Source organism: Urocampus carinirostris, chromosome 11 (genome assembly GCF_059441175.1).
Source record: "Urocampus carinirostris isolate Australia breed hairy pipefish chromosome 11, RoL_Ucar_1.0, whole genome shotgun sequence".
NCBI classification, from domain to species: domain Eukaryota; kingdom Metazoa; phylum Chordata; class Actinopteri; order Syngnathiformes; family Syngnathidae; genus Urocampus; species Urocampus carinirostris.
Window position 1 is genome coordinate 31,145,053 of NC_142359.1, and position 26,492 is coordinate 31,171,544.

At 40.3% G+C, this 26,492-nt stretch overlaps 1 long non-coding RNA gene across 1 annotated transcript in view; it reads right to left on the bottom strand.

The window, feature by feature from the left end:
- Positions 1-625: 625 nt before the first annotated feature.
- LOC148357065 (uncharacterized) overlaps positions 626-26,492 on the bottom strand; it is a 56,267-nt gene continuing 30,400 nt past the window's right edge. Inside the window, exon 3 of the long non-coding RNA XR_015852111.1 lies at positions 626-742. This is a non-coding gene — a long non-coding RNA (uncharacterized LOC148357065). The remainder of the gene's footprint in view (positions 743-26,492) is intronic.

The following is a 26,492-nucleotide window of genomic DNA, read 5'->3' on the forward strand; positions in this document are numbered from 1 at the left end:
GTAATCCGTAAGTTGAATGTTCGTAAGTCGGGGGGCGATCTTTACAATCCTTTTATGAAGTAGTTGATTTTTTTAGCGAAATCACTAAACATCATTGTTATCATGAAATAATAAATTGCTTCATAAGTGGTTGTAAATCCCTCAACAAAAGAAAAGTACTGTACACGTGAAGTGTGAAACTATTCATTTAGAAAATAAGAACAAATTAATGTTGTTCGACTAAGTGAAGTTATAATACAATGTCTTGATAGTATGTTTCAGTTGTAAATTTCTGTCTGTTTTTTTAATATGTTAAAGTGTTGAAACAGTAAATTTTCTAAGACATTTTGCCAGTATAAAAGACAATTAGATATGCATCTTAGAATATTCTAAAAGGTAACGATTCATTTCGAATCCATGCGATGCAACTGCTTCTCAGAAATATAAACATTAAATTCTGGTTCAAATAGAGAAAAACTGTTTTATCTGAATACGCAACATTTTGAAAAGAAGGAGACATGAAGGATTCTGCTCAGTCGTTTATTTCCACTGACCAAAACATGCTTCATTTCGTTTCATTCCTAGCAGACTCCATCCGATATTAAGCATGACTGCAGATTCGGATGTTTAGAAAATCCACTTCCTCCAAACCGACCCATTTCCGACTCTTTAAATACATTATGGTTTCCAAAAGTGCAGTTTACCGCTTCCTTATGGGGCTCCTGATGTTTTTTTTTGTGGGTGGCTGCCAAAACTCGAAAGCCTGTAGAAACAATTAAACTCATGTGATATAAATATCGACAATAGGAGACTCAAAAATTAAGTACACTTTCAAAGTAGCATTTTGGTATACCGTAATCCTTTGTTTAACACGGTACCAGAACCCCGCCTCGATTTGCGCAAATACGCAAAGTAGTGCAACCCAAATTTTTAACATGTGCTCCGCTGGCCCGAACTTGCAGAAATTGTTGATTAGGGATAATAAACCGCTGAAGATGTGCAGGACAAACATTTTCTCTCTTGGCCTTCTTTCTGAGCAAAAGTCGACTGGGGTTATAGGATTTCGGTATTAAAAAAAAAAAAGTATAGTTCACTTTAGGCAGGTATAATAACGGCATGCTTCAGAAGCCGGAACCCAAAGAAGCGCACTGCCAGCCTGTGCTCTCAGTAACAGCTGATTGGAGATAGTGGATTGCGGTAACAACCATGGATTTAATCTTAGTTGGGCCGGAACAAATTGCCACCTGACAAAAGTGCTTTTAGCAGGCCCCGCTCAAAGCAATATGGGGATAATTGGGGATAATGTATCGCAGCCGCACCAGTTATTTTGGGTAGAGGTAAAATAACAACAAGAAATGAGCTGCCAGTGCACTCTGTCTGTCCCCACTTGCAGCAATGAGCAAGGATAATGGATCGCAGCTATACGAGTGCAGTTCACTTTTTGGTAGACAAAACAGCAAAAAGGAACCACAAGGCCCGACAAGGACGCGCTTTTCCGGCCCCCGCTCACAAAAATATGCAATTGAGGATAATGGAAAAAAACTCTGTTTGAGCCTGTTTGTCCTTGTTTGAAGGGGCCTGTATCGTCCAAAGGGCAACAGGTCAAATAAGTATTGGCAGGAGTGAGAAGAGTCCTTTGAAATGTTGAAATCACAAGCTGTCAATGCCCTCCACACTGTGAAGAGAGCAGCCAATCATCTTCTGGGCTATATTGATACCTCTCTGTATTCTCTTTTATTCCTCTGCCGTGCTCCTAACATAACTTTACATGACTGACATGTCAGTAACGAAATAACATATTGAGAGTTATTTACTATCTTTCTATCTATTTATCTATCTACCCTGGTCATATCCCTCAAGAGGGGTGACCAACAGGGGGACACAAGAAAGCGGCCGTGTCACTCGGGTGAGGGTGACACAACTCACTCTTTTGTTTAACAGCAGGGCCCAACAGCTTTCACTGGTTTACCCCTGCCGCATCATACGGTGCCCTGCCCATCCCTTAGAACACGTCCAAACATCATACTATCCTTTCACGACACCTCCACTCCACTCATTCCTATCACCAAAAAGAGCTTTAGCTTCCACTACATTTAGACCTCTTTCCTGCAGTGCACTCATAACACCATCCACGTCAATCGCGGCCTTCTTCTTGGTCTCCTTCCATTTACTTCAGCTGTGTAGATCCTCTTCAACATTCGCTCCTCATCCATCCTCTCCATGTGTCCAAACCAACCGAGTACTCTCTTATCTACAAGCTTGCTCAGTTCAACTCCTACTCCAGTTCTGTCTCTGAAAATTTAATTTCTCAGTTATTTACAGAACTCTAAAATAAAAAACATGTGACCAAAATATCATTTTCACCCCTAATCAAATGAAATCTTCATACTCTGTGTCACGGCAGACGATGCCCTGCTTCCTCCTTCCGCTTCTACGTCGCTTAATTCAGATTCATTGTCACCTCCTAACCTTATCGCTGATGCTTGATTATCATTTACACCTGCATATTTCACTATTTGCAGCCTGTAATATGCAGAATATGATTTTCCTATTCTGTGCCATTTTTGTTCACTCCTTCGCAGTTGTTTTTCTAAATTACCGACATTGTTGAAATTATCAACAAAGGCCTAGAGCGCCCTCTCGCGGTTGAGTGTGAAAATAACATGTTAAACTATAGAACAATGTGCTAAAAATTTCACACATACAGTTTCGTGCAAAAATGTCATGTGAAATGATCTAAAGATGTGTTGATAATTTCATCCATAAGTCAAAGAGGAATAAAAGTCACACCCCCAGCCAAAGTATGAAAAAAAACTGCGATCTATTGTCCAGAAAATACAGTTGGCGTGTTTTGTTTATCTTAAAATCACTTTTGGCTTTCATTTTTTCATAAAAAATAAATAAGCTCAAAAGTATTTTTGTCCGGTAAAGGACTTAGCGTTTTGTATATTTTTGCATCTATATTCAAATTATTTATGTATTAAAATAAATAAATACAAATTTCAAGTGACAATAAATTATATTCAATTTTAATGAATTTATGACCAATAATTCAAATGTATGCTTCAAAAGGTCCACCCTATCTAAAGACACCACAGGATTTGAATATCATAAATGGCACGCGTTGTATTAAAAATGCATTCATAACCTATCAAAAAGAACACGTACTGAATAAATATGACCTCTCTTTTAGAAAAAAAATTGATAATTTTAGGTATTAGACATTTTGCCTGGTTGAAGTATTTCTGATCTTAATTTTGGTGTATTTAAATCAAACTTGAGCTGATTATTGACAAAATATTGTAGGGTGATTGTGACAATGGCAAATATAAGGTGATGGGGAGAAGTACGACCCTCCACATTCATTTTGAGCTGAGAATGATGCGAGTGCACAGCACGCCACCATCCATCCGTCTTTTTTTTGGAGTGCAGTAGAGCAGAGCCCCCGTGGTGCAAATACTGTCGTATCCTACGCAGAGGCGGGTAGAGAGAGAATTTTGAGCGAGTGCCAGCCCGACCTCGTTTCCCCCCACTCGCAGTGCGTGCGTACGAGCTGTCGTAGCGCTGCCCGGTCGAGCCCGGCTTAGCTGGCGGCTCTTTGCCCTGCACTTTGGAAACATCACACGAGCCGCACTACTGCTCAAACACACAGTTCGCTCTCTCAAAAATCAAAAACGTACAAATATTGCCCGATACTTGTCATGCAAAACATGTTTGCATAAGGAATCTTTAACAATTAGCTGTGTGTAGGCGTGCACATCGCTAATAACGCTGCAGAAGCTGCTAATAAAACGACTTGATGTCGTGACACACTTAATGTGGGTGTGTATGTGTGCATCCCTGGCATGCTTCCCTTCCCTACAAGGAACTCATTGACCTGAATCGGTGCGGAGCCGCACCCCTCCTCACGCCTGCTGCAGACTAAAGAGAGAGAGACAGAGACTGAATCGGCTTCATCGTAGAATATGAGCGTCTGTGTGTGTGTGTGTGTGTGTGTGTGTGTGTGTGTGTGTGTGTGTGTGTGTGTGTGTGTGTGTGTGTGTGTGTGTGTGTGTGTGTGTGTGTGTGTGTGTGTGTGTGTGTGTACGTGTGTGTGCAGTGGGTTAAGCCGTCACTCATTGGATGAACGGTAGTGTTGAATGGATTAGCCTTTCACTTGCTAACTGTTGAATTTCACAATGAAGATGACCTTTTATTAGCAGAGCGTATTTTCGTGACTATGAAACACCCAAAAACCACAAATTGCCCAGAATATTAAACATTAAACATGAATAAAGTATCTATCTATCTATCTATCTATGTGCGTTATAATCCGGCTCAACTTATATGTGGAAAAAAATGGAAATACATTCATGTTTTTGAGCAATTATCGTTTAGTCGATACATTTTAAGGATGACCAGCTGCAACAGGGATTGATACAGATGTATATGGTAAGGGCACCAATTATTAACCACAGCCGCTGGGGACATAGATGGCTATTCACAATTGCATAACATTGGCTGCAACGGTAATCAAACCTAGATCGTGGCAAGGGGGCACCAAACACTATCCATTCAAACATTAGGGATACATCTGACACATGAAAAGGCATTATGTCTTAAGTCATCATCACACTATTTTTAGTCACAATACTAAATATATTAGAAAAAATAAGACAAAAAACATATAGTGATTTATCCGTTCAGAACGACCAAATTACTTCCCACAATGCCCTTCTCTTAATTCAGTCGGAATCTTGTGCGCTTTGTAGAGATTTGGAAAATCGGCGATACAATACTTTATTTTAGTGGTACCATAGACCAGTTGATGTCTGACCAATATTCTTGCAGTCCGGCCCAACAAGAGGACCAACGTTTTGGTCCAGTTATTAAAATAGTGTGATGATGAGATAAAGTCCGTTGCCTTTTCATGTGGTTTCAGCATCTCACTAGATAGGGTCTTGCTCTATTCCCACCATGATCAGGGTTGGATTCTCGTTGTATTCAATGTTATGTAAATGTGATTAGTGATTTATTCCGACTGATCAATCACTGAATCACTGATCAATCAATGCACGCATGCAGTATTTTTTTTTTTTTTTTTGTGCAACCCTAGCCTTTGAAGTTGTTTTAACTCCATTCACCTTATAGTCTAATGTGTCACATAAAATATGAAAAAAATGTCAGAATTTTTTGGGCGGTGCGCCATAGCCTTATAGTGTGTATAATTATAATGTGTGTTAAAGCCTTTAATAATGAACCCAAAAAGTAAAGTCCATCAGGAGTCTTATAAGGTCTGGAAAAAGCGATACACAATTGCCACTTCAAGGAACTCAAACAGTAGAAGATTATAGTCAACAGCAGAAAATTGTTAAATGCCAAATATAAGCCACCATAGCCTTGTTTACAATTGTTTTTACAATGATGTTAATGAGAGCGATTTGTGGTGAGTACATTGTGTTCCGTGCCAGCCTTAAAACGACAAGCATCTGGCATTCAAACTTTAATTTGAAACAAACATACAGGTAAATGTGTTTTCAATACCTTATTTAACATTATTGACAAAGTTAGTAAATCAATGTGATTTGGTAATGGAAATGTGATCAAAATGTGTTTAATTGACAACATAAATATAAATGGCTTTTTTTAAATAAATCACATTTTTATTAGATTTTATTCCAGGATTCCAGATAAGACACTATTAGTTTCTTTTTATATCAAGAGTGCGGTTACTTAGCTTTGGAAACTCTTCACAGTCACAGGGACAATCAAATTTGCGTGTGGGAGTTGGAGCTTTTAAGCTATAAATAGGAAAATAGTTCACGGAAGCCATCTTTTTTTAGGAGTGTTTAAGCATTTGAATGAGAAGCTGAGTCTTTTGTAATGACATAATCGTTGACGGGAAAACCAAACAAAGACATCGTTTAGATGCATTTCAATTTATTAATTATCCTGAAACTGAATTACAGTTGGTTTATGTTGCACATGCACAGCTGGTCAATTCTGTACAATAAGTGAATAAAGTCACTGTTTACAAGAACACTTTCTTCAGATCGATACAGTCATGGGTTTACTAAAAAGTGTGATAGCTGATGCAAATATACACAGATCAAAATATGGCCTGGTATTGGCCCGATACCATTAGTATCAGTACTTTTCAATCTCTTTGAAAATACATTATTCGATGTTTGGGGGGAACTTGTACTGATATCAGGTATCGATGGCTAATAACAAACAAAGGTATAGCGCGACCTTGGGGCCTTTTTATGATGAAATTGAAAAATTAGAAAATTAGTTTGTTGTTAATGTTTGCAATTTGAAACAAAAACTCCTATTATGGGATTTGGAATGTTTTGATGTTTGTTTACAATGCCATTGTTTTTGCTTGACGCCAGTTACGGAATATTGAGAAAAGCTGGTAATAAAATAAGTACCATTATTTCTTTGCCGAAGACAAAACTGGCAAACTATTTTGCTCACTTTAAATGTTTTTGTAACTTTAAAAATGTCGTTGATTTTTTTTTCCCCGCAAAATAAGAAAAATGTTATTTAATTAACAAACTTGTCTTTTCACGAACCAGGAACGGAGACAGGACCCAGTAGCGTTTGTTTACTCGGTTTTATTGATAAGAGGGAGAGAAGGGCTTGCTTCCACGATCCAAGGATCGTCAGACCAAGGGGAGCAAGAGATGCGGAAGTGGCACTTCGATGTCTAGCGAGGAGGATCGAAGACAGGCAGGAATTACAAGTCGTTGGCCGGGACTTGAGAGCAAAGGCGGTGTCAAGTTCGGAAACGAGGTCGGTAACAGGAGGCAGGTAACGGGACAAAACATGTCAGGTAACAGGCAGGCTGAACGGGGCAGTCAGGTCCGGAAACAGGTTTGCAACGAAGATCAGGCAGAGAAAAGCAGGGCTTGAACAGAGTCGGACGAAAAGGCTTACTGAGCTAGTGGCAATAGCTCGCATAACAATCTGACAGCTTCTTCTTGAAAGCCGGGGGTTTAAAAAGAGTGTCAATCAGCTGTCCGGGCTGTTGGCGCCAATTAAGCAGCCGCAGGTGCTCTGAATCGGCAATCATGACATTTCTATCATCATAGAAAAGTGCATTTGAAATTTAGTTTCAAAAGACTCTCGTAGGGTGTAAAACATCCAAAATAACATCCATGTCACATTTGTATGGTAAACTGTATTTTAATCATATTTTATGGAGCTTTCATTGTGTTCCAGACCTCTTCCACCTTGATGCTGAGCACCAAATCCCCAAAGAGATGTGTGCTGATCCCTCTACTGTTTAGCCTTTATGCCTCTGTCTGTTCCCCAACCCACCCCAAAAGCACGATTGAGAAGTTCACTGACGACACCACCTTGGTGGGACTCGTCTCTGACGGGATGAGAAGGCAGGTGGAGATCCTTACGAAAGTCAAACTTTAGGAAGACACACAAACACAAAGCTCCACTCATCATAAATGGAAACTGTGTGGAGAGAGTACACTCCTTCAAGCTCCGGGGTGTGCACATCTCATATACATGTATATCTCAGTGTCTGAAACCCATGACAAAAAGTTACCAGACACCAGGGCAGACAACTCTGAAAAGTTGCCTGCCCAGCCATAAAGTTACCTGCCCCATTTTTCACAACTTGAAACACAATAAGATGACCAATCGCAAAAAACCCATTGTTGCAAAGTGTCAAGGATTGATAATCAGAACGTATAACAGAACAAAACTTTAAAATTATCAAAGTTTATCATAAATCTACTTATGACATTTATTGCATGTATATGACATCGCTTTTTTCCATCTGCCATCAGTATGTACCTGTATTTACTCATCTTCATTCACGCAATGTTTGCGTTGCGTCGTCTGCTACAAGCCACGTGAACTCTTCCACGATGATTTTAATGTACATTTACGTTTTGTAGCGTCATACATTTTGTTAGCATCTTTCGAATCTTTCTTCTGGGGCTGAGGTTTTGGCTTGATTCCTAACGACTTATCCATTTTTCTTGTGTTCTCTGTGTGTCCACTTTGGAAAATGATATGCAAATGCACGACTTTATAACGCTCGAGGAAGTCCGGAAGCACGAAGTTATTCGATGCAGGCTTCTGATTGGCTGCCGAGTATGCAAATTGACAAAGGAACTGAAATTCCGAAATTTCCAAACCGAACGAAGATCTTGAAAACTGAATAAGGCACACATTTGATTTGAAAAAAAAAATTAACAACAAAAAAAACAAAAGATTTTTTTTTCTCGAAAAAGTTGTCGGCCACCCGGGAGGAGACCTTTTTTAAGTTGTACGCCCGACGTAAGATGCACGTCATTTCAGACACTGTGTATCTATCTATTTATCTCTCTCTCTGTCTGTCTGTCTGTCTCTAAGACGTTTAAAAACAGTCAATGATTCGGTTTTTGCAAATTCAAGCACACATCCAAAGTTTTTGGATGAGTGAATTAATTAATGGGTCTGAAAAGAAAAAAAATCGATTGCCTTCCCAAAAAATTAATGTAACTAGCTTTAAATGGCAAAACCTTTAGCTTACTATTATTTATAATTAAGGAAGATATGGGGACTTCAAATGTGCCCGGACTTTTGGAAGACTATGTACATGAACTATATTAGTCTACTGTACCAAGATGGCTTAGAATCACCGATTAAATACTGTATATCAGATTGATGTGAACTTGACAGCAAGCATTTTCCCATGGTTTTACACCACATGCAGGCTTTCGCTGACAAAAAAAAAATCAAAAAGACAAATAATGAAGACTATCTTGAGCATTCACAACAACAGAAGCAGGAAATCAAATCAGCTCTTACGGTTTCTATTTGTGGTTTGAAATCAAGTTTGCACAACGGCAGGTAAAGGATCACGGTAGTCACGCGTGTGAACGTATGAGCTCCGATGTGATTGGCTCACGCCGCACACTCCCTCCATGTTGCTCGCCTCCTCCTTGCTCAGACACATGGGCCAGGTCGCCATGACGACGGCCACGTCAGGAGGGTAGCCTGGTGTAAATGCCTCCTTCCTGTGAACCGCCAATCTTTGCTTTCCTTGAGTTAGTTGAACCTTCTGCCAAATTTCATTGTTTATCGCTGCATTGCACTGCAAAATGACCAGATTGCCCGATGCCATCATCAAGTGTAGTCAGTCATCATGCAATTACTTGACATCTGGATAATAATTATTATCATTATTGTTGCCTTTGAGCATTTTTAGCATGATCCAATTGAAGAGAATGACCGGATTTGATTGGGCATTACTGAATATTACTAAAACTGTATCCCTGTTTTGTTTTTCTTTGCTTTTACATTAACATTCAAAAGATTGTGATCACCCAGAAGATGTTGTGTTTGCTTGACAAAGTCACACATTTATTTATCAAATATTAAATGTCTGTGTTCTTTTTTCCCATATTAATATTTTTCCTTTTTTTGGCCAGTTTCATAGATGGCTTTTTCTTTACTAGACCCCGTCACTGTAGATGTCAACACTGGTTTTTAATGGGTACTATTTAACTAAGTTGCTAGTTCAGGTCCAGTAAGGAGTATTATTCCTCAAACTAAAGACTCCAATGTACTTGTCCTCTTGCTTGGATATGTTTCCGACCTCTCTCGAGACTGTTTATGTTGCTTTCTGAAGGGAGTAGTAGACACCATTGCAGCAAATCTTAAGTTTCTTGGAAATTTCTCCGATGGATTAGCCTTCCTTAGAACAAGAATAGACTGTTGAATTTCACATGAAACTTATCTTTTTCTGGCTATTCTGAAAGTTTAATCACAATTACAAATGTGATGGTCCAGATATTCCACTAGCTCAAAGAAAGGTCAGTTTTATAGCTTCTCTAACCAGCTAAACTAATTTCAGCTGTGCTAACATCATTGCGGAAGAGTTTTCTATTCGGCCATCAGCTTTTTAACGCAATTATTAAACACAATGTACCAGTTTAAAACACTGGAGTGCTGGTTGCTGGAAATGTGCTTCTATACACTTATATAGATATGGCATTAAAAAACAGAACATTTGCAAGTGAAAATAGTCATTTACCACATTAACAGTGCATAAGTTAAAGGGTATATTTCTGGGTAGTTTCAAGCGATCTTATTTGGAAAAAAACGGTAATTTTTCTTTAAAAATAAAAAAAACTTCCTGGGCTACCTCAAACTTTTGAACAGTAGCGTACATATTTTATTGTTTTCTTTTCCAACAGAGATGACCAAAAAATTTGCCAGAATACTCAACAAAAAGCAATATGTAAGGTCTTTCACCTGCCAGGAAAAAAATAAATTCACTGGAGTTCATGTTAAATTAAATTTTCAAGCTTGATCCTGCTTGATACAACATAATAAAAATGGTTTCCCACAGTCGTTCATAAGCCTGGCAGATCACCAGACTTTTGTTGCCCTCCCTCCAATTGATTGTAAACAAAACTGTGCGAGTCCCTTTCATCTCTTAACTCAGCAGTACACCCCATCATGTGTTTCACCAGAAAATACAGTAATCCCTCACTATAACGCATATTACATTTCACAGTTTGCCTACATCACAGATTTCCATTATGTATTGTGTTTTGTATTCTGATTGGCTAAACAAAAAGCAAGGAGACTATTTGATAGTACACAGGTTGTTTGTAGAAAAATATACATATATATATATATATATATATATATATATATATAGATATATATAGAGATATATATATATAGATATATATATATATATATATATGCAGTACTTTTATTGGTCAAACGAATGCATAAGCCTATATCAACCTCAGGATGAGTAAAATGAAAAACCTTGAAAAGGAGCAGCACATATAGTAATCCCCCTTCCCGGATGACCAGGCTGAAATGGATGTTGCAAGGGCATCAACAGACAGTACGCAGACGTAATAACCATTAAAAGTCATAACAGAATGTCCAGTTGACAGCTTGCTGCCCCAAAATCTTGACTGACGCAGCAGGTACTAAATGATGGCCTACATCAGGTCTAAGTGCGGGTACAATGGCTCAAAACGCATGCACCTCGCAGCAACTCAAGCTCATTTTTCTCACTCAAGGACAATAATACAAAGAGTATGAGGTCAACATCTCTTGTAATCCATAGAATATTAATGTGTCTTAAGTTTCAATTTAAACACTTTCACTGAGGTTGGAGATTGTCAGACGGCAGAGCATTCCACAGAACTGGGGCCCAGATGGAGAGCGCTGTACTGTACTTCATTACTGTCTACTACTACTATTACTGATTATTGTATTTAGATTATTGTAAGCACTTAATAGGACTTGCCTAAATGTCACTCATAGACCGACACTCACTTCCTGTTGACCTGTTTTTGCCATGGTCAAATTATGGTTTCTAGTATGTCTTGTCCCTTACAAGTTGTTAGGAAAATTGCCTTTCAGTTTTTCCGTAGCTCTCATTGGGTGTATTTTGTTGATGTATTGCACACCGTTTATGTCATCTATTATCTTATTAAGATCAATTTGAGGTTTCAATGAGGATTGTCACAAAGCCAATCAAATTATCATAGATGTTAAGGAGGAACACATTTGATTCAGAATGGCTTCACCTATCCCCAGAGTCTTTCGCCTTCGTAATCTTTCCCCGCCTGCCTGCTGCCAAAACACATCACTTCAGGTGATGTTGTCGCTGCGGATGATCCCGCTTCTAAGAAACGCTCCACGTGCTCGCTTCCCGGCACCCGAGATGGCCGTCACGTTGCCTGCTGACCGTTTCGGTGTGACTCACTCCTTCCGATAAAAAGAAACGCCCTGGCTCGATAGCGGCAATCTGTTATCGAGGAAGCCCGATTTCGGGAGAATGCAAGTAATACGAGGGGGAAACCTGCAGTGCAACACAGGGTGAATTATTCATCGGCGAGAAGGAAAGGACGAGACGAAGGGGAATTGAGGATGCGAGGAGGGAGGGATGGCGCAGGAGTCAGAACTCGCCGTTCCAATCACATTCACACTGTCTGAAACCTGCAGACGTTTAAAAAGGAACGCAGTGAGCATGGCAAGTACTCCCAGACTATTGTGCTAGAAACACGCCAGGGTCTTGATGAGTGGTGGGCCTAGCCTCAAACACGACTCCCATGCTAGGACAGACGTGGGAAGCAGTCGGGGAAAAATGGCGGCAGACATGGGAGGTCAAATGAGGAGAAGGCGCTAGAATGATAGTAAAAGAAACGTCCACAAAAAAAAAAATAGTAACACTTTCCAGACAAATAACCGCATTAGTCTCGTTTTAATACCAGCAGGCAAAAAAAAAAGATTTAAAAAAAAAAAAGTGATGTGCTTTGTGTCTGGTTCATGCAGTACAAAATGTACACACGAGACAGAGAGAGAGGCAGTTTCACTTTCATCGAGTGAGAGAGATCATTTGAGGAGACGGAAGCAGGAAAAAAAAAACCACTCGTACATGGGCATGCGGCTGTTAGGAGGAGGAGAAAGAACTGAAATGTGTCAACTAAACGACATGCATCACACATGCAGCCCGAAATAAACGCAGCATGCGGCGACAGTGTCATATTTATGCCCGGCACACCATGTCACATTTTGCACTTTGATTAGACATCATTTCCCACATCTAGGGAGTCGGAACACCCATATATGCATAGAAAGAAAGAAAAAAAGACTTGCAAGTTTTGGCAGACATGTTCCGACCAAAGAATATGGACAGCATCATGCTCTAATTACAAAGAGATGTTGTAGTAAAAGGGATTCCCAGATATGATTTGAAACAGAAAACAGCTCTTGAGCTCCCTCTTTCGTGGCTTTCTTTCCTTGGATTTGCTTTTATTGCCCTAAAACCTCATCAGATGGATCTAATAAAACCGACTAACAATTAGTTTTGTTGTTATGATTTTATTAACATGTGTTGTTTGTAGATGTTTGACATTTTATTCTTTAGCAGCATCAATTAAAATTTTATAATTGTTTTCGGTATGTGTCTAAAATCACAATTGCCATTTGGAGAGTGTCCTGACTTACTCTTAAGCAAAACATTAGCATTAACTTGCAACTCTAATTTAAGTAACACTAAATAAAAGTCCTTAAAAATATAATTTCTCATTTTAAAGCCCTCACAAAAGGATGTAACGTCATCACTGAAGAACTTATTTTCAAGAAACATACGAAAGCCACAAGTGATGCAATGTGTAGGTGAATACGAAAACAAAATGTAAAAAAAACTAAAAACAACAACCATGACCAGATGATAAAGCTGCTGTATCTGATTCAGGTCAGGAGGCTTCTTCGGATTCTGGTAACCATGGAACCAGTACTATCTGTTTCATAAGGGGGAGCAAACCCCAAAAGATGTCATGCAGAGGGCTGGGTGTGCCCGAGACACACCAAAGGAAGGTGTGCCCTAAAATCCAAGTGATCAAGGGAACCGTGAACCGTGACAGGTTGGTATCAATGTTTTTTTAATAGTTCTTTTAATATTATGAGCCCTTGTATGTAGGAACACATCTAAATTGGTTATATGGACATACACAAAACAATATTTTTACTCTGGTGGCATTTTATCAGCAAGTGGCCCATTCCATTTCACGATTTAACTAAGTGTTCGATAGCAAACGTGGTACGAATGTATTGGTACACAACATGTTTTATGGTATGGCGGGTCCTTCATCCCCTGCTCAAAATATACTATATGTCTTCCAAGCCCAAGGGAAGGCGCAATAAAAATGTTCATTGTGCACCCCGTCCTTCTTTGGCCACATCATGACAAGGCTGTGTAGTGACATTTCCCTGCTGATATAGTCATCATCTTCCCCCCATATTTTTTACAAATTCATCCAACCTTCGCTTCACGCCATCTCCTTTTCATGCCCTTTGGCAATGGCATCGCTTATTTTCGAATTGAATATGTCACTCCTACCGGAGGGGCTGTATCATAAGTACACATAAAATGAGATACATGTTTCATTCAGTCATTTGAATTCAGAGTTCTTGTAACCTTACAGTACTTAATCAACATAAATTAATAAAAAATCAGTTGCCGATTATAAACAGCTGAACATAGAACTGTCATGGTTGCCCATTGCCCTCACTTGGCCCCGCCAGTTTGACACCAGCTGCAGCTCGTTGCCTGATTGGCATTCCTCCTGTTTAAGCTCAGTACTCTCATTCACTCCTTGTCAGTCCGTCAACGAACCTCTGCCCTTGCAAGACGTGTGTTTTGACTCCGTCTGGTTTCCTGCTCGTGTATCGTCCGTCTCCTCCTGCCCGATATCTTGCACCAGTCTCCAATATCTGATATCGATCCTGCCTGTCTCGTCCTGTCCGGTATATTGCTCCAGTCTCCAGAATCCGGTATCGATCTCGTCCGTCTCCTCCTGTCCGTTATCTTGCTCCAGTCTCCATTATTTGATATCGATCTCGTCCGTCTCCTCCTGCCCGGTATCTTGCACCAGTCTCAATACCCGATATCGATCCTGCCTGTCTCGTCCTGTCCGGTATATTGCTCCAGTCTCCAGATTCCGGTATCGATCTCGTCCGTCTCCTCCTGTCCGTTATCTTGCCCCAGTCTCCATTATTTGATATTGATCTCGTCCGTCTCCTCCTGCCCGGTATCTTGCACCAGTCTCCAATATCCGATATCGATCCCGCCTGCCACATAAGTGTCCGGTATATTGCTCCAGTCTCCAATATCCGGTATTGATACCGTCGGTCTCGTCCTGTCCGGTATCTTACTCCAGTCTTCGGTATACGGTATCGATCCTGTCTGTCCCATCCGGTAGCTACCCGTGTGTCCTGTATAAATCCCATCCGTCCTGTCCTTCCACGATCTCGTCTGCCTCTGACTTCTCTGTCTCACTTCTTCCGCCCAGTGATCGTCGCATCCCTGGCGTTTGTGTTCACGTGCAAGATTGCCCCATTCCCTTAAAATAAAGCTTTGTGTGAAAACGTTACGCATCTGGGTCGTCCGTCTGTGTGGGTTTTGACAAGAACACTTTCAAGATGATCAACATAAAACCAGATTTTGTAAATCATTTTATAGTTCTTAGTTTTACATAAAAACAGAATTGTGTAGAAATGTGAATGCCGTTTCAAAGAATGGATGTTTTTGGGATAATTTCTTGTAAGCTTTGTGAGTTATTGCAATAGTTATTTACAGAAATAATCTGGGATTTTGCCATGTAGAATCAGCAACGGCGTTGGTCTTAAGAATAAGTATCTGTCGGGCTCAAATAAAATTTAAGTTCAATCAATGGACTAGCCAAGATATTAGGACAATTTAAAATAGTCATGCTCCAAAGTCTATTAGGAAATTACAAAATTTAAAATATGAAATGCACAATGGAGACACAAAAAAGGGAAGCCAGTAAAAGGTTATAAAAAAATGAATATAATTGAATTGGGAATAAAATAATTGGATGACACTTATTTACTATCAAACTTGGTATTCTTATTTTTCAATTTGTTTTGTTAAGAGGTTATGAGTAATAATTCTCTTATATACAGTATTTACGACTACTATTGTGCATCCTATTGCACCTTTTTTCAACAATAAATGTATGGTATTATGATAAATACACACATTATGTGAACTACAAGGAGAAATCAACGAATGGATATTAGACAGTGCTGGTAGAAAGGAACCACTAATGTATGATTGATTATTTGGCTAATTGATTTGTTTAAAATGGGTCAATGATATTAACAAAACACCTGAACCATAGTTAAAAATGCCAAATTTACTCAGAAAGCTATTTTTCATTTTTTCAGCCATGATCCCCTAATTGTGTTTTGTCTTTTTTCTTTTTTTTTACTTTTTGGAGACTTTTTGTGTAAAGGATATTTGATTTGATGATTTTTGTTTTGTTCTTGCGTCACCTTTGTCCTGTGTATGGGTTGGAAGCAGCCCTGTGAAAAGGAGAGGCTGTACCTCAACGTGCTACCCTCAAAGCAAAAAACTACCGGATTTCCAAAGTATCAGGTGCACGAGATTATAAAATGCACCCTTAAAAATAATCTTTTGTGATATTTATTTTAATATACATTGAAGGCACACCGGACTAAAAGGCGCACTGAGTTCAAACCACAGATATGGAATAGAGAGCACTATATTTGAGCATGTATGTCGGTGATGGACCAGATCCACCTCCCATCCAAATTGGTAGCGACATCGTAGAGCCTGTCAAGAGCTTTGTATATCTGGGGTCCATGGTGACAGACAATGGGGACCTAAAACCAGAGATTCTCCGCAGAAGAGCCCTGGCAGCATCTGCTCTGCAGTCTCTCTGGAAACCACTCTGGCGGCACCAGACCATCGCACGCAAGACGAAGCTCCGCATTTACAAGCTCGCCGTACTCCCTATCCTGCTTTATGGCTCAGAAACATGGCCCCTGAACGACACCCTGGCCACAAGAATCGATGGTTTTGATAGCAGGGCTCTCAGAACCATCGAGAACATCAGGTGGCCCCAGCGAGTCTCCAATAAAGAGCTCAGAGCCCGCACGTGCCAGCCCCAAGCATCTTCCTTGGTCGCACAACGCCGCACCCGCTGGTTTGGCCATGTCCTTCGTCTACCACCAGACCATCCGACACGAGCCATTCTCCAGTTTGACCCAAAGGCCGCAGGCTGGAGACGACCACGAGGGAAACCCCGCACTTGATGGCTCGACGTCGTTGCGGGCGACCTCCAACAACACGGAGTTGCCGTAGAGGATGCAGAACAGCTGGCACAAGACCGCCAGCATTGGAAAAACCTGGTTCATCTGGTCGGCTCAACGCACAGGGACGGGACCCCCCGACCTTCGCTGGAGCAATAAGTAAGTAAGTAAGTAAGTATTGATCGTTCAGAAAATGTAACTGATCACAATTGCACAACATTGGATGCAAAAGGGATTGAACCCAGCTTGTGGCAGGGAATGCTCTTGATCCTGCTGAGCTACCTACGTCCTCATCCATGTTTTGGTTTTGACTGCTGCCTCATCATCGTAGTGCTCCCATGCCACATCACTTTTGCAAAGCTTGCGAGTGACGCACTTATTTGTTTTTTGAAGGGTGGAGTTCTCCCATACTTTTTCAGACTTTGGTCGAACTGTTTTCTCTGTATCCATCATGTTTTGAAGGTGGGTAGAGTAGCCAAACATTTTACTCAAGTAAAAGTACTGTTACTTCAAAATACAGTAATATTACTCAGGTAGAAGTAAAAGTAGCCATCCAGATACTTACTTGAGGAAAAGTAAAAAGTACTTGGTGAAAAAATTACTGAGTAACTGCAACAAATTTGTATTAATTGATTTTTTTAAACAACCAATCAGATCATCAAATTATCAAAGTGCATCCAATCAACAAAAAAATACATTTAATCTAAAACTGTATTAAAATAATCAACACAAATTTAAGTGTTTTAATAAAAAAAATTGTAAAAAAGCAAATGAATACATTAAGTGCATGTAGCACCAAGCAGCAGATTTAAAGCCCCAATACTTATCCTAACAGGCTTTGCAACCAGAACAACAAGCTAGCCCATGAACTTGAACAAAGGAGACATTCCATATTGTAGCTGGTGGTTTGCCCCCTTTTTAAGGGGAACATGCTTTCTGTTTTTTCATAGTCGGTATTGCGAAGCAACATTTTCGATCTGTTTAATCCGTAAAGAACTTTTCCCCGCTAAGGTTGAATATGGTCACGTGACGAGGCTGCTGCGTTTGGTTGAATATGGTAGAGCCTGGTGGAGTTCTGCGTCCAAATCTAAGCACCTCAGCGGAAACAGACAAATGCGTACTTACGTGAGGCGGATTCAAGAAGTGACAAATTAACGGCTTTACTGTTGCCTAATGAAAGGGAGTAAATGTACATTTTTTTCCTCACAAATTTACTCAAGTAAAAGTAAACGTATAAAGATTTAAAAATACTCCCAGGAGTTCAAAATTTCCCAAAATTTACTAAAGTAAATCTAACGGAATAAAATATACTCCGTTATTACCCACCTCTGGTCATGTTTCACAAGTTGAATTGACCATTGCCTTTAAAAATAGAGCTTTAGTTTGCACTCTACCTTGTTCTGTTATGCTCGCTGACTCACACCGAGTGGCTCTGTGACGTGCTGAGTGGCGCAGAAAACGTGAGACACAAACAAACGATCAACTAATTAGTTACCAACCCTTAATCATAGATTTTAAAGGCTTTATTGGTTCGTTGTTGCAGCTCTACATACAATGCTTTTAAATTTCTCTAACATATTTGGTATCATGACTAAAAATATTGTGTTAATGTGACAAGACCTTATGCCTATTCATGTAGTCTGTATCCCGAGTGGTCTTGTGGATAGGATCCGGTGCTTTCACCGTCATTTGATTCCTGTTGCATCTAAAGCTATGCAATTGTGATCAAGCATCCATGATCCTGGCTGCCTGTTGGTTAGAATGTGGTGCTCTCACCATTGCTTACCAGTTTGATCCACATTGCCACCTTAGTGATACAATTGTGGTCAGCAATTAAATGTATCGATTTATCAATAATTGCACAATTATGGTAACGCATTTCTGCCACAATCTGCACTCTAAGTCCTGCTTATATGTATGTTTTCTCTTTCTCCCACTCTCTCTTCCTCTTTTGTTTGCTCCTCCTTGACCTTACCTTATTTGGCCATTCACTTCTTGGCTCCAATTTCCATCCACACCTGGTATCACTTGTCCTGATTACCCTTCAATCACACCTCTCCCTCTTCACTATTAAAATACAATTTCCTTGGCTCGGTGCTAGTTTGTTGCCTCCATGTCACGTCCTATGCACCCATGTCCCAGTGTTTTGTCATTCTAGTTTACCAAACCCTTGCCTGCCTTTCCAGATCACAACTATTTCCTAACAAACTCTTGGAATGTCGCCCTCGCTATTTGGACTCACACCGACCCCTTGTCTGCATCCTTGACCATAATTATCGCCTGGCTACTTTGCTTTCCATGTAACGGAACAACTTCTGTTTACTGTCCTAACCCGTGTTTTAGCACTCTGGTTCCGCAGCCTCCCGATATTAAAATTTCTCCACATACAAGGCTTTCCGGATTATAACAGGCATGTTCAAAATTCAGTCTAATTCGGGGTTTTTTGGTTCGCCTTCTCTACACTCTGGAAAATACGTTACATATTTTAGTTTAAATTTTGGCTGTTATTACATTATTTCTGACCTTTGACCTTGCCAGTCAATAACTGGAGCAAAAAGAACACGCTGTATGTGTAAAGGTCAACAAGGCGATTCGATTACTCAACAAGACGACCAATGTCTTTAACGTTACCCATTAGCTCGTTGACACGAGTTGAGCGGCAAGCCCTTATAAGAGGCTCTTAATTTCCCTGTCTAAAAAAATCTATCTCCCGTCATTTCAGACCATGATCCATCCATACGGGCCAGCGCTAAGCCGAGCATGGTAGCAGCCACAGTATAGCGTGACTGAGTAGTATTACACTGGACAGCCCCCTGCCGAGTGCGTGTAAACTTGCATGTGTGTGTTTGTGTGATTATGAGTGTAATTACATGAGCGGGGGGCAGGGCCAGGGAGATTGCATGTATTTTAAAAAGCTGGGGGCATGCAGCGCGTGGGAACTGTCGCATGATTGTGTGCATATTTTTCGTAGCACGGCATCTGTGTGTGGCCTGGGTTGCACGTGCACAGAATCGTTCGTGTCTGCATTTAATGAGAGTTGACGACAATTGACCACTCAGTCAGGTGGCGAGATGCGCAACAGACACTACTCTACCTCCTGCTGAGCATGACCGAAATATGTTACTGCAAAAGAGATAAAGGATAACATGTGATCACCATGTCTGTTCCGCGTGAGAATTTTCCAAACACAAATATGTAGACATTTGTGCTTGGAGCGGGGTAAACCAAAAATAAGAGACTTATTTTAGCACTTCCCTGAGGAATACTGTTTCCTCAAAGGACTTTTTTACTGTAATCAATAAGATAAAGTGTGAGAAATACAACATGTTACGACTTTTAGAGCGTTTGTGAAAAAGTTAGTGTTGCTCGGTGTATCGTGCAATTGAAAATGAGTGCTACAAAGTAGGGCTTCAAGGATAGGTTGATGTTGTCATTTAGAATCAATGACAAAAATAGTCGTCAATGAGTCCCATTGACGACCATTGTCGCCAGACACTCCTTTTTCAGCAGATTAAGGCATCTTGCATGGTTATGAGGGCAGCACGGCGGCGCAGTGGTTAGCGCGTGTGCGGCACAGTTCTGAGGTCATGGGTTCAAATCCAGCTACCAACCTTCCTGTGCGGAGTTTGTATGTTCTCCCCGTGCTTGCATGGGTTTCCTCCGGGCACTCCGGTTTACTCCCACATTCCAAAGACATGCATTTCAGGTTAAGTGGCCGGTCCAAATTGTCCCTAGGTGTGAATGAGCGAGCGAATTGTCTGTCCCTGTGTGCCCTGCGACCGGCTGGCAACCAGTTGAGGGTGTCCCCTGCCCACTGCCTGAAGATGGCTGGGATGGGCTCCAGCACACCCGTGACCCTACTGAGGATAAGCGGTGCAGATAATGGATGGATGGATGGACATAATTATGATCTCTACTGAGAGTCACACAATAGCATCTCTGTCTTGAGAGTAACATAAACATACAGAAATGGCAGTGTCAACATCAAGTTGAGTACCAGAACTTCTAAATTTTGGGTGCATTTTACCTGGATATGGTGAATAAAAAAGCCTAACTGCAAAGTTTGCAAAACAAATCTTGCTGATCATGGCAGTACCAAGATGATGCATGAATATTTAAACAGTCGGACAGTTGAACGAAACTGAGCGTGACTTTGCCTCGGTAAGATTCATGTAACATACAAACCAATACTGTTTTTATGACATACATTGTACATTGTATATGTGTATATTTTACCATAAAACAGAGCTTGAGCATTAAGCCAGACTGTGCCTGAAAAACGTATTTGAAATCAAATACATGCAGTCCGAAGAACCACACGTTACTTGTTAAAATTTGTTTAAAACAACAAATGTAATTTGTTGGAACGGTTTGATTTAAACAGACGGGACGAGACAGGCGGGATTGATACTGGATACACGAGCAGGATACCGGACAGAGTCAAAATACAAGTCTTGCAAGTGCAGAGGTTTGTTGACGGACTGACAAGGAGTGAATGACAGCACTGAGTTTAAATAGGAGAGAAGCCAATCAGGCAGCGAGCAGCAGCTGGCACGAGGGGGCCCAAGTGAGGGCAATGGGCAACCGTGACACAAAATGCACATATTTGTTTTAATTACTGCTCTACTGCTGCTAATGAGTGTTTTCTTGGTTTACAGGGAGGAAATGTTTACTTGATTTTAATGTAGTATATATTTGCCTCTCCCTAAAAATGGACAGAGGTTTAGTTCTGGATTTATATCTCTACTGACCGAGCACTGTGCCTAATTGGTTATAGATATGGTATTGTTACTTAATTCTCATACGAATCCACAGCATGTTCAATAAAAGATGCATTTTTCATTGTACCCATTATTCTTGTTTTTATTATTATTTCCAACTTCAAGCTAACTTTGACGAACAATTTAAAATTATCGGCTTATTTGACTAATCATCAATAATTGGTGAATAAACTACTACTAAAATAGACATTAGTTGCAACCCTACTATTAAGAACCCACAGAGGGGTATTTGTTTATTATTTTTTTAATTTATAGTCTCATTCCTTTAAAAAAATACATGCAATCGTCACACTTTTTCTCCTATGAACTTACCCTCATCAGAGTAGGGACAAGTTATGTGGCTTTCACAGGAAAAACCCTGGTTTTAACAAAGCCATTCTTTATATTTATATATATATATATATATATATATATATATATATATATATATATATATATATATATATATATATATATATATAATATTATATTATTTTAATATAAATACAATATTCTTTAAAAGGGGCTCTAGAGTCTCGGTTAAGGCTCCTCTCCTTTCATCCATCAAGCCGTTGAGCTATTCTTCATTCGGTGTCTGTGTCCCGCTCCTCTGGCCTCCAGCTAACCTCACCGAGGACATCAGCATTGGCGGCATTTTACGGCATCACCGCCACTTTGCTCCCAACCTTATTACACCGAGGTGAGAGGTCACAGAGGTTTGTTTTTGTTTGTGCGAACCTGCGTGTTAAGGGAGGGGTGTGTATCGCTGAAGTGTGGAGGCAATGACCTTACCTGGCTGTCATGCATCTGTTCAATCATCTGTTAAGGTAAAGGCGCTGATTCCAAACAACCAGCTGAGGTTCAACCCATCTGCTGAGCCCATTGTGACATTTAAATCTGTGTGTGTTTGTGTGCAGGAGTTGGGGATGGAGGAAGCTTTCCATAAATGTATTGATTCAATGAATGGTAAGTGTAAACACAGAGGTGCCGTTGCATTATGCATGAGCGGATGGTGTTTGTATGTGAATGTGTTTACATGTATGTCCCAGAATAAAAACCACCTGGCCGCGACTGGGCACATATAATGCATCAAAACAAAGCAGATGTGTTGCCAAAGTTTTTGATGCATATTTTATATTGTGACACATTTCAGACTTTATGGCCTCCCCTTGTGCAAAGGCAATCAATTCAAAGTGCGATTGAACGATAGATGTTCAGCAGCTTGTTAAAAGGAACAGGGAAAAAATGCCCAATGCCCCTCCCGCCACGCCTGTTGGCATGCAACCATCAATCAAACACTCCCAGAAGGGGAAATGTGCTTGCATTTGTGCTTCTGTCAATCAGCTGGCCCGATGGCCGTCCCATCCCACTATCCATCAACCCAACTGCAACACGTGCACTTCTGCAGAACAATTACCAACCCTGATTCTTGAAAAGACCCTTTTTAATTTGTGGTTTAGGGCAGTGGTTCCCAACTGATCTGACTTCAGGACCCAATATTCCACCTTACTTACAAGCTGCGACCCTAATCTAGAACAAATATTCAACTTCTCAAATATATCGAATGAAAGGAGAGTGTAGTTAAAAGAAGAGATAGTGGAATATATTACTAACTTTTTTGGAACCTTTTATGGGCAGAAAAGGGAAGTAAAAGGAACAAAATCACAATAAAATGATGTGTGATGCCTCTCCAATACAATTAGGATGGTGCCAATTGACTGAACTGGATGAATGGATAAACAGGGGATTATCGCCATCTACTATTAAGTAATGTAATTGACAGTCTGTTTTTTCTTCTTAGTATCATTTTGGCAAGGCAAATGTCCACGACCCACTGAAAACAGGTACACGTTGAGAAAAACTGGCGAAATTTGGATCTTTTTTTCTCACTGCCGCCATCTCCTGACTTGTTTCATCATTGCAGCCTGTATCAAGCTCCCTAAGTTGCATGTACAAGTATGTGCATTTCTTCATGTTTGGGGTCTGGATTGGCGTTTGGACTGAACTTGAAACAGGTCTTTACTTACTTTCACCATTTTCATGAAACACTAACAAAAAACTATAGTGACGACCATTAAGTCACTCTCTACACTCTTTTTGGCTGAAAATGGCCCTTCAACTGTCACTCAAAGGATAACTTAAAAACCATGGTACTCAAAGAGGTATGCTTGAAACTTCCAAATAAATTCCCAATATCAATAGTACTGTATATGGACATACAGTAGATGACTTGGTACTTCTTTGAAATAGTTCCACACAACATGGAGAAACAAAAACATGACTCCTCACAAACATCAGTGATAAACGCTATCTAGCCCATTAAAGGGACAGTGTGTGATATTTAAACACTGGATGCCGCTGTCTTGTGTCGTGCAACCCAAAAACATTTGCTACAAAGCACAAGGAAGAATACAATACAAAGAATCAAAGTGACCGAAATACACCATTTTTCTTCTCATTTTCATTGACCAACTGTTCACAAGGTTTTTGGCTTTTTTGTCACCCTTAACAGCAAGATGGCGGACAATCATATTATGTCAATCAAATGCACGGTTATTTTTGTTTTTACCACTAGGAGGCGCTAAATAATACAAAATGTCCTATTAAAAAAATACACAATAAAACTAACCTTTCATTGTATGGTGCTTGTAGCCTGCATTTCCAGAAAAAAAATAATGCCAAAGTGTAAATATTTGCAAATGCTAGTGGTCAGCACGTGCGAAGGCTGCAAATGACGCCGCACTTTAATGACAGCCTGACACACTGAATTGCGTTTTTCAAACGGGCTTTACTTAACTGTGCTGATTTGGCGGCAAAATTACTACTGTGGTTCTGACGTTTTGGGTGACTTCATCCAGTAGTTTCATATGTCTCTAATTGAGTCAATTTATTCCCATGTGGTTCCGCTTTATATGGCATTATTCTTCACTTTGCCCATCTTGGTGAAAAAAAAAATGGAGAAATCATTTTGTGGCAGGGAAGCTTGCAGCTTAATGAATAAACACACTGGATGCTAAAATCAAGTATTGAGAAACTAGATGGCCTTTCTCTCATATGTGTTGGTGTGTTACTATGCTACTTGTTAAAAAAGTTGTCCATAATTAACAGTGCCCACTGACTGTTATCTGTTCTTCCTTCTGTCACGGTGTAACTCACATTTTATATTTGCCAGCATCATTTAGGAGGAGGGACCGTTGGTACAACTTAATAGTAAGGGTGGGAACGTCGCAAGAACAAAGCGTAAGGACGCTGAGTTTTTCGTCATGGAGATATTTTTTCATTCAAGCCGTATTTACAATTGTAAAATAAAATACTTAAACAGTGTCTGAAACTCATGACAAAAAGTTACCGGACACCAGGGCAGACACTCTGAAAAGTTGCCTGCCCAGCCATAAATTTGCCTGCCCCATTTTTCACAACTTGAAACACAAGAAGACAACCAATGGCAAAGAAAAACATTGTTGCAAAGTATTAACGATTGATAATAACAATATATAACAGAACAACACTTTAAAATGAAGTTTATTATAAATCTACTTATAACATTCATTGCATGTATATGACATCGGTGTTTTCCATCTGCCATCAGTATAGATAGATGCATACCGCATATCTCGTTGTGCGCAGTGGTTAGCGGGTGTGCGGCACAGTTCTGAGATTGTGGGAACCTCCTGAGTGGGTTCAAATCCAGCTCCCGGCCTTACTGTGCGGAGTTTGTATGTTCTCCCCGTGCTTGCGTGGGTTTCCTCCGGGCACTCCGGTTTCCTCCCACATTCCTAAAACATGCATTTCAGGTGAATTGGCCGGTCCAAATTGTCCCTAGGTGTGACTGAGCGAGTGAGTTGTCTGTCACCGTGTGCCCTGCGATTGGCTGGCAACCAGTCCAGGGTGTCCCCTGCCCACTGCCCGATGATTGCTGGGATGGGCTCCAGCATCCCCGCGACCCTACTGAGGATAAGCGGTGCAGCTGATGAGATGAGATGATGAGATCATTGCTTTCAGAGTAACAGGCTACATTTGTCACGACCAGAACAGAAGTAGGAGCCAGATGCGTAACGTTATTCACAAGTTTATTGAAATATAGAGGAAAGGCAACGCCAGCGATCCGGTGCTCACTGGACGCAGGAAGCAAGCCGCTCACGGGATCGGAGCATGTTCCAAATGCGGAAGTGGATCTTCCACAGCGGGAGATCGTAGCATAGTTAGACCGAAAAACAGGTTGTAGCCGGGACGGGAGATCAGAACGTGGTCGAGGTCAAAAAACGGATCGTTAGCCGGGATGGGAGATCAAAACGTGGTTGGGGGGTCAAAAAAACGGGTCGTAGCAGGAGACAAACGGGGAAATCAGGAGCGGAGGAGTGGAAAACGGGTGACAAAATGGGACTGATGGGAGTCAGAGTCAAAAATGCTTGCCCTGTGAAAACAGAGGTTTGCTGACGGACTGACAACAGGCAAGTGTAAGGACTTAAGTAGGATGGGGAATAATTCAGGTAACCAGCAGCAGCTGGCGCCAAACGAGCGGGCACAGGTGAATGTAATGAGTAATCATGACAACATTAGGGTGGCAGTAATCTGTGGAGTAACAGATTTACTTTTTTAATAAATAACTGGTAACTGTTACTAATTATTTTCTTCTTAACATGCCCAACACTAATATATATTTATATACTTTATAATATATATATATATATATATATATATATATATATATATATATATATATATATATATATATATATATATATATATATATATATATATATACATATATATATGAAATGTGTATTCTTTAGACCCAAGGAAGATGTAGACGGGGCTCCAAAAAGTTGTTCTGGGCTTACAAACTTTAGGGGCCAAAAACTGGTCACAACATTGATATACATTACAAAAAAGACATTTCAATTAAATTCTAAATACTTTTATGAGAGTTTGGCACTTCAGATTCCTTTCCTACTGGAATCGGCGCGCTCTATTCATCGCCAAGTTCCATGTTCTGCGTGTTTAAAAATTATTTTAAGCAATTGCGCTTGGCATTTTGTGTGCTGAGTGAGAGAAACAGACTAAAAATGATACACTAAACTGTTATTCTGTTGGTGTCGATATCAGAATTGACACGTTTATTCAAAGATGACGATAAAAACCTAT